Genomic DNA, 10241 nt, shown 5'->3' on the forward strand with positions numbered 1-10241 from the left:
ATCAGGACAGGGCACACGGGCAAATAATCACGGAAAGAGTATCATTATAAATAATTCAAAATAAGAAATCATAGAAACCGACAATACAGTTAAAGTCGAAGATTAATTTAAAGGCTGACAGAAGGATAAAGGTGTAGGGGAATGGGCAAGAGGGGGTAGGGGGACAAAATTGAAGAAAGAAAACATATGTATAGAATGGGTTGATACGTACCGTAGACGTAAGAAGGGGTACAAAAGTGTCCCCACAATTAACAAGAAATAATCTGAGGAACATAGAGGGGCACCAAACCCTATCTTTCATTACCAAACAATATTACCATGACTATAACTGGGAAATTAAAACTAGGCACGAGTGATATATCATGTTATATCAATATGTTATTTCACAAATATCTTTTTGAATGACATTGATTAAACCCTTCAGTTAGAATATCTTAAAAACCATAAATTTGAAATCCAACATTTATAACTTTTTTTCCAAAACGTTAGAGTAGTATTTTTGTCATTTTTACAGAAGCAGCGAAATTTCTCTATGCTTTTTTGTTTCTTCTTTTACCTATTGTTTACAAAGACCGGCATATTATTTATTTATATTGGGCACATAACCTTTCCCTTCTAGCAAATTGGTGTAATATAGACATTTTTACAATACGATTCTTCCAAAGCAACCAATGTTGTATTTCGCGCATGCGCATTCTGCGTAGGGCAAAAGCGCATTAAAATTGACAACAGTGTATGATACTTTAAGGCTTTAATAGTCGTGATTCCATGTTATATATCAACCAGAAAACAGTAATTTTGGGATGACTCGAAAGCGGTAAGTACTCAAGAAAAAAACGTCAATATTTTTATAACAGAGGATAATAAATATGCAGGACTAATAATCCAATGATCAAAAGGCGCATACAAAAGACGTCTGTTTAAGGCATCCGTAATTTTATCCGTAATTTAAATTTAAACAGCAGGGTGTTAAAGATTAAATTTTATTACACCTGTATTACATGATATTACAAAAATTCTAAAATAATATAAAATATGAAGTACGGTGGCCGAGTGGTTAAGGCGTTGGACTTAAGTTCCAATGGACGAATGTCCGCGTGGGTTCGAACCCCACCCGTACTAAACTTTTAGCTATCTTTAATTGCAAATTAAAAACATTTTAAATATCATTTTTGTGACAGTTGTGATTTTTAAATATTGATAATAGCTATGAGTATTTGTTATGTTTTGTCAGATATGTCTGTAAATAGACAATCATTGATGTGACTTAAAAATTATCTGTTTTGCACAGTCAAATAAAGGATAAAATCAGGTAAACTGAACACTAAAAATGCATTATCACCGTGCCTGTTCTGACTATTTTCAGAATGCTAATTAACCTCGATTTCATATGTTATAAAATTTCTTTTATGTTTTTCATGAACTATTTCAACAACAATTTAGATGACTCCCATTTGAATAAAAGATATAATTCCACATTTTCTTAAAAAAAATCTCAATGTCAGGTCCGTGACCATAAGCGGGCCCACCGTAAAGGGGAATTCTTAAACAATTTCATTTTCCAAGCCTTTTTATGGCAATCTTAGACTATGCTTTTTGTTGCCCTACGCAGATTGCGCGTGTGCGGGGAAATACTACTTCCGGTCGATTTTTCATAGCAACGGACCGCGTCGTAAAAAGGTCTATATATAAATTGTATTCATTTTGGGCGTTTCTTGAATCTCTTCTTATTAATGATTATTATTTTCTATATTTCCTTATAACTCTCCAATTCACTGGAAATGTATGATTTATCATAATTGACATAAGAATCAATACTTTCTCTGCTGCTGTCATCACATATCTTTATATACATGTATCTTATACGGTCATCACACATGGTGCATTTCATATTTATATAGCTGTTGCTTTATAAAAAAAAACATGATGAACGGGGTGATGTAGTAAATATGATCGTGAAATATTGTAATGTTTATTTTATCAGAAAAACAATGGTCATTAATCAAACCAACACAAACCTTATTGGCATCTCTCCATGTGATATTAGTTTCTGCACATTATTTATTTATTATTTTGAATTAAGGATCAAAAGGTATGTTGGGGATAAAACATAAATTTTCGTCTTTGCAACAGGTTTCGGATTAAGTGTGCGCAAGAAAAATCATTACATCACCGTTTACCTCAGAGTGTCCCATTTAAATACAGACTGTGTATTTACACAAACATACATGCACAAGTGTTTTCATAGTCTCCAATCTAGACCAAATGTTGTTCATTACGTTCAAATATCGCATTAAATTCTTTTTCAATTGAAAATAGTGATGTGTTTAGCTCCAAATATAAAGAAATGTTTTGAAATTAGCCATTGGTTGTTAGTAAATCATAAATAAGATTGTTCGATGAAAATGCTATGATGTATTGATATAGCAATTTGAAACGATCAATATTGTCCTGTTGCTATATCAAATTGAATGTAAATCACGATACAATATTATCCTGTTTTGTATCGATAGATCAATTACCCTTTTAAAAAACTGAGAAAAACTCTCGCTGTGTTTTAAATTACACATCACTTTCCCAGTATTATTATCATGTTAATATGGTAATCGTCGTATTATGGAAATGATTGATACACTTTGATGTCATATCAACTGTGATGAAAATATAGCATGATATATCATGTAATGTTTAACAACATTTCTATACATTACAGGGAATCAACTTTAACTTTTCCGAAAAGTTATGACACAAATCATGTTTCATTTTTTTTGAAATTATTCAAAACCTTGTAAATGTAATATTTTTTACGGAAAAAAGTGCAATCTTTTGATCCTTAAAGGGACTAAACTTAGGTTATATGACATGACAGGGCAGGAAATAATTTTTCGAGATTAATGTTTCATTTGATGTAGGTCTAGACCAATAACTTGTTTGAAAAATTTCAGATCATTCGCTCACTCAGTTTTTTCCAGAATAATTATTCTAAAATCTTTTTACTATACAAAATTTGTTTATTTTTAGAATTTCTTGGCGAATTCAATTGTGAAAATGCTTCTTTATATTAGCTTTGTTTTTTTTAATCCTATATAAATCACTAAACCATTTATTTTGATTCAGCAAAAAAATGACTTAAATGACCAAGAATACCTATTTTCCATATCTTATATTAAGAAACTCGGTTTAATCTACCATGATCAAGACAATACGTTAATAAACAATTATAAATCACTTATGAGAAATAAATAATCAGCAAATATTAGGAGAGCAGTTATGCTGTATTTTCATATTCTCGTATATTGCTTATAAATTTGGATCAACTTTTAAATTGCTTTGAATAACACTCTTGGCAAATTTTGATAATAGAGACAACTCCTTCATTATAAAAGAAAGCATATTAAGATAATGATGACTCATTTTTGCATCAATGTATGATAAAATATTGAATTGAAAGTTACTCTATTGAATGGAAAAATATCTAATCTCACCTATCTAAAGATGATACAGAAAAAAAAATCCCTAAAGAAAGCTCAACACGTCAAAATTGAAAATGTTGCAGACTCCTTTGAATGAGCATGTACATGAACGGTACTGGAAAGTGCAAGTAACACCGTCCATGTCTCCAGCACCGACTTAAGCAGAATCACTTGTTTACTTTTATAGAAGTTCATGAATACCCTAAAACTTGCTTTGCATAAATATATGACTTCCAGTATTTTAACATTCACTTAATATATTCCTTTTTTTAAAGATTTTGTCATAAATATTCTTCTTTTCCTACTTTATCATGAGTAATTTTGAATAATTGTAAGATTTAAACTGAACTACAGTGACTAAGCAGGATTTACAACGCCTGTTGTCAGATTACAGACATACCTCGATTTTTTATTTGTGAACTTTCTGTTCCTCTTATGAAATATTTCACATATGGTATGTTTTATTTGTCATTCACGTCTGACATTTTTCCAAGACAATTATTATTTGCCGCATTTCTTTGGGATTAAAGTACATTTGCCGTTTGTCTGGTACAGTCCATAATCTTCTCACCGAAGCAAAATATGAAAAAAGATGTAAGGTACGTTTTATAATGCAACAAAATACATCCTGGATCAAATTAATTTTGAAATAAATATATATTGATATGATAATAATAAAAGCTCTACTCTATATTGGAATTATCATCCCTGTGAATAAAATGAATGCCAGGACAAGATCAATTGATTTATGCAACATTACAATTGAATTTGAGGGATCAAATAGCACTAAAAGGGAGAATGAAATAATGCTTAGTAATTAAAAATGACTCCCTTTTTCATTTTTGCTTTGTCTGGGTTGCATCTGTAAAGATATGAAATTTGTAACAGACACGCGACATTATTCCTATGTGGGATTAACAGATTGCAGACTTGTGTGCACTATAAATTCTTGCGCATTTAATAAATGTCTGATGCAATCGGTTAGCATTGAATTTTTCGACATTACGTAAAATTAAAACAGGATAGTTGTTGCTGAGTTAGGTCAATGCACTGTTGTTTTAACCAAGATAAATCTATCATCACAAAATAGTTAACTATCAAAATCATAAATTTAAATATAAATCACAGTAAAAGCATAATAGTGCTATCAATGGGTTATTCCAAATTGTGAAGACATGATTATGCCGGAGAGGGGTTGCTTGTAAATATTCTATATTGTTTGAAAATTTTGATTTGATCTAAATTGATCTACATGACCTTAGTAACTAAGCATGTCGCATATTCAGATGGGATTGAAACACCTTTCTGTCTGGTGCAGTTTCTTGACAACACATTATATAACAGTCGTCTGCATGTAATGGATTGCACGTTTAAATAATAAATGGATAGTGTCTATAAGATAAAACGGAGGCTGTACATGTCCAAGAACAAATAATGTTGATATTCTCTCGGATGCTTGTTTAATCAAATTTTGAATATGGGAATTTCTCTAAATTTCAAAGATATTTGAGATGCCTTTAAGAATTCAAAGTGTAAAATATAAGAAAAAAATGGGATTAGGCTGGGGCCGGGGTGGGGATGGAGGGGGTGGGTGTTTTATTTACATAGATCTAATTTTATATTTCATCGATGTTTCGTTAATTATTTAACTGATAAACCGTCTCGAACTCGTCATTAATAAAAGTCACCTATCCACTATCTAAAATTACGTATGTCAATGCAGCATCTATTACATCACATTTATCATACAATATTCTTCTTCCTATGTCATTTCTTCTAACGGAAACTTTAATTGAATCATGATGGCCAAGCAGAAAGATTTGCTGTCCATATATTTAGATAGCACACGAATTTCCTTTTATTATTTACAACGAAAATTGCATAGATATGATTTCCTGTATTTTAAGTATTGTCTGGTTGGCGTTGTTGTTGTTAAAAATGCATATAAAAGGTCAACATGACCTATATTGAAGTTCATTCATTCTCTTTAAAACATTTATATATTTTGAGGCTGGACACATGAAGACCCTTAAGTCTAACTATAGACCAATTTAATGAAAGCCCTGTCCCGTATAACCACCTTTACAAACTAAGACCAAAACAAATAAATACAGTGTTTCTTTACCGCAACCCCATATGAGACATGTGTTTTAGAAAAGGAACGATACTTGGCCACAGATTTAATGAATACAGCCATATAAGCTAACATCAATGTATATGTGAAGGATGGTATATAATGAGTCAAGCCCCCGCCCCTTTTGACTAAAGCTATCCAAATGAAAAGGCAAAACAAAATAAAATGATCTGTTCTATATCATTTGCTGTATCATAATTTAAATTATATTTCACCGGTCTTGGGTACTCTCATTAATATACAAAATTGAAAAGGAACCGCATGCTTTTATGGCTATTTTTTGTGTGCAAAGTTCGTCTGTGAAAAAAACTCATAAGAATGTTCTTGCATGTTGGCTATGCCTACGGGAATACATGTGTCAGGTACTAATCTGAGTTGCATAACCTTATCTGTCAGTCAAGCTCGTTCGAAAGATATGATCATTTTTTCGACGCCAACACATTATTTTCCCCATGATGCAACAAAACAAACCCCGGATCAAATTAAGTTTGTAATAAATGTACATTGAAATTCATAAAAATTATATCTATTTTTTGTGAAACCATCATCCAAAATCGTCATATCTTTGGACAATTTATGTTATGATTATAATAAAAGCTTTTAAATTACATTTTTGGAACTATAACCCCTGTGAATGAAATGAATGACAGGGCAAGATCAACTGCCTGATGCAACATTACAATTGAGTTTGAAGGATGAAAACCAAATAGCGCCAGAAGGGAACTGAATAATGCTTATTTTAAAATGACTTTGTTTTGTCTGGTTTGCATCTGTAAAGGAATGAAATTTGTAACAGACATGCGACATTATTCCTATGTGGGAGTAACAGATTGCACATTTGTGCCCACTATAAAATCTTGCGCATTTAATAAATGTAGTCTGATGCAATCGATTAGAACATTCTGAATGCCTGAAGTCGGTCAGTATTGAATTTTACGGCATATCATTAAATTAAAACAGGACATTTGCTCATTGCTACTGAGATAGGCAAATGACTGTTTTATTAGTAACCAAGATTAATCTTACATCACAAAATAGTTGACTATTGAAATCATAAAATATAAATCACAGTAAAAGTATACCAATGCTATCAATGAATCATTCCGAATTGTGAAGGCATGATTCTGCTTGAGGGATGGCTTAATAAATATCCTTAATTCTTTAAATGACTCATCATTACCAGTTTCTGGTTTGATCTATATAGATCTACATGACCTTTGTAAGTAAGCATGTCATCAAATGGGATTGAAACATCTTTCTATCTCGTGCAGTTTCTTGATAACGCGTCTGCATGCAACGGATTGCACGTTTAAATAATTAATGGATATTGTCTATAAGATAAAACCGAGACTAACCATGTCCATGGGCAAATGATATTGATATTCACTCCGATGGTTGTTTAATCAAATTTTGAATTAGTTCTTTTAGAATAGAATTTTCTTAAAGAGTTGAAGCTATTGAAGATGCCTTAAAAGTTCAAAGTGTAAAATTTGAGAAAAAATGGGATGAGGTTTGGAAGGGGGTGGTGTTGTGTCGCATAGATGTATATTTATTTTTCATCGATGTTTCAATGTTACTTGTCTGAGTGTTTAACCGCCTTAAACTCGTCTATATTGAAAGTCACTTCCCCACTAACTTGAATTACGTATGTCAATATAAAGCATCTATTACATCACATTTATCATACAATACTCTTCTTCCCATGCCATTTAATATAATGGAATCATTAATGGAATCATGATGGCCAAGCGGAAAGATTTGCTATGGCAGACACCTTTCCGTTTTTCTTTTACATAGAAAATTGCATTGATATGATTTCCTTTATTTTCAGTATTGTCTGTTGGTGTTGTTGTTATAAATTCATATAAAATGTCACCATGGCCTATATTGATGTTCATTGATTCTTTATAATACATTTATATAATATTAGGTTGGACACCACTTTAAGATACTTAAGGTATTAGCACCCTAATGCATTACCTCCGCTTTGAAGAGTATTCAAATAGGCTAGAACTACTGTTAACTACATTGAAAATGAGGGCCATGGGTTCAAACCCCAGAAGGGTCAACTTTTTTTTCTTTCTTTTTTTTCTTTTAACATTATTTATGTATCTCTCATGTCCCATTTGGAAAGAAAAAAGTGTTTAATTTTGATTTTTTAATTTATATAGGTTTTTATTGGCTAAATTATGCTAAATCTAGTAATAAATATGGTACCTGATATTTTCAAAGTGTAATATAATCAAAACTGGACGGTAAAAGTATTTCATATTTTACAAGATCAACCTATATACTTTTTTAAAAATTTAGGGAAACTTTGAAAACTGGCACTCATTTGGGTAAATTTTAAGAATTTTTTAAATTAGGCTCCCTAAGTATAAAAATGGTCAGACACGTGGTAAAAATGGGTGGGTAGGGTAACATTTTTATACAGATTTCATAAATTTTAAGTAAATACCATAATTTTGCTTATTTGGATTGTTAGCTGAATGGTACTATTTGTTTCTTACAAAAAAATTAATGGGAAAACATTTTTCACTAGAATGTTATTGCAGATTATTTAAAGGTTCATACTTTCTAAAAAAAAGGGCCCTCATAACATCCTAGCTTGAGTTCAGAAAAGTGGCCATAACTTGATATCCGTACGGTAAACTTTGTTTAAATTTTGCATACAGGTGTACTTTAAGGTACACATCTGACTTATGATGTCATTTTTTTAGTTCCTGATAGTGCCCATTAGGGTCCTAATACCTTAAGTATAACTAGAGACAAAATTAAATAAAGCCCTGTCCCGTATGAACCAATTTCACACAAAGTTGTACAAGCTTAGGCCATTACAAAAAATAAAATACAGCCTTTCTTCACCACAACCCCATATGAGACATACGAGGGGTGTCCCAGAATTACGTGGACTTTTGCTGTAACTCAAAAACTACTAAAAATAAAAACAAACAAAATTAACATGAACAAAATGCAACTTTATTGCATTAGTACAAAAAATTTCAAAGTTGTCCGGCAACGGGATCAGTGTCTGTGGGCAGGGTAATGAGACAAGGGGTAGCGGGTGCGGGACAGTCCATTCCGACGTTACGACGTCATTCCGGTGGCGTCGCTAGTTGTTAATAAATGCGTGTCAGTTTTTCTCAACATAGTCGCCGCCTAACTCAATACACCTATGGTGTCGATATATCCACTGGTCGTACACCGTCCTGTACCACTCCTGGTCGAAATCAGCCACCACTTTCTACGTTGCGAACGAGAGTTCCTAGAAGAAATCGAACTTCCGTCTCTTAAGTGCCGACTTCACAGTTGGAAATACCCGGAAGTCCATCGGCGCCATATCCGGCGAGTAGGATGCGTGCTCCAGAATCTGAAAATCCAGAAGACTGATCTCCAGCCTGGTGGATGCTGCGTTATGGCTTGGCGCGTTATCCTGGTGCAGCAACACCTGATCCAAGGGAAGCTTCGGCCGCTTCCGACGCAAGGAACGCACAAGATATCGCCGTAACACCTGACAAATAGACAATTTATCTACTAAGTAAGCGATATTGTACATATACTTAAACCGCAAATAATAATAATAATAATAATAATAATAATGTCCCGATCTATGACGTCCGTGACTTCCTTAATTGACGCTGCAGTCAACGTTGACTTTCTCCCATGACCCTTGTCGTCTTCAATGTCCTCCCGGCCGTCTCGAAAACGCTTATGCCACTTGAAAACGAGTGATCGACAAACATGAGGTCTCACTTTTGCAGTCTCCAACATTTCCTGCGTCTGTGTTGGCGTCTTCCCAAGTTTAACACAAAACTTGATGATAGGCCGATGTTCCGCGAAATCCGTGGACGTCATTTTTTGTTAAATATCCAAGAGCAACGGTTGTCAGTTGTCCGCTGGTAAACAATAACGGAAACAGCTATGACGTCAAAATTTCAAACGAACGTTTATATGACGTCACTGCATATGCTTACGACGTCGCGCCATTTTTTACGTATAAATACGCAAGATATACGAAAGTAAAGACAACTTATTAATACAAAATATTGGACTGCCCCGCCCTGCGCATACTGCGTTACTATAGCGACGTAAAATATAGAGAAGCAATGTTAGAAATTTAAAAATAATGGACATATTCATTAAGGATATGTTAAAGGTATTGTGTACAAATTTGCTGAAAAATGCATTAAAAAATAAAAAAGTTATAGCAAAAGTCCACGTAATTCTGGGACACCCCTCGTATTCTTTAGAATATGGACGATACTTGGCCACAGATTTAACAAATATAGTCATATGAGCTAACCGCAATGCATCTCTAAAGGATTATATAAAATGAGTTAAGGCCCCCTCCTTTGACTGAAACTACCTGAATGAAAAGGAAGAACAAAACAAAATGATCTATTCTATATAATTTGCTGCTGAATCTTACTAGGTATTATAACTTAAATTATATTTCATCGGTTTGGGGTATTCTCATTAATATACAAAATTGAAAAGGAACCGCATACTATTACTTTTGGTTAATTGTCATGCAAAAGTCGTCGATGAACAACTAGAAAGAATATTCTTGCATCTGGAATACATGTGTCAGGTACCAATCCAAGTTGCATAACCTAATCAGTCAGTCAAGCTCG

At 33.0% G+C, this 10241-nt stretch overlaps 1 non-coding gene across 1 annotated transcript; it reads left to right on the forward strand.

The window, feature by feature from the left end:
* The first annotated feature begins 1039 nt into the window (after window positions 1-1039).
* On the forward strand, window positions 1040-1122 carry Trnal-uaa (transfer RNA leucine (anticodon UAA)). Its single transcript has one exon. It is a non-coding gene; the product is annotated as a tRNA-Leu (tRNA).
* The last annotated feature ends 9119 nt before the right edge of the window (window positions 1123-10241 follow it).

This window comes from Ruditapes philippinarum, unplaced genomic scaffold, assembly GCF_026571515.1.
Source record: "Ruditapes philippinarum isolate M1 unplaced genomic scaffold, ASM2657151v2 ctg3862_1_1_1_1, whole genome shotgun sequence".
NCBI lineage: Eukaryota > Metazoa > Mollusca > Bivalvia > Venerida > Veneridae > Ruditapes > Ruditapes philippinarum.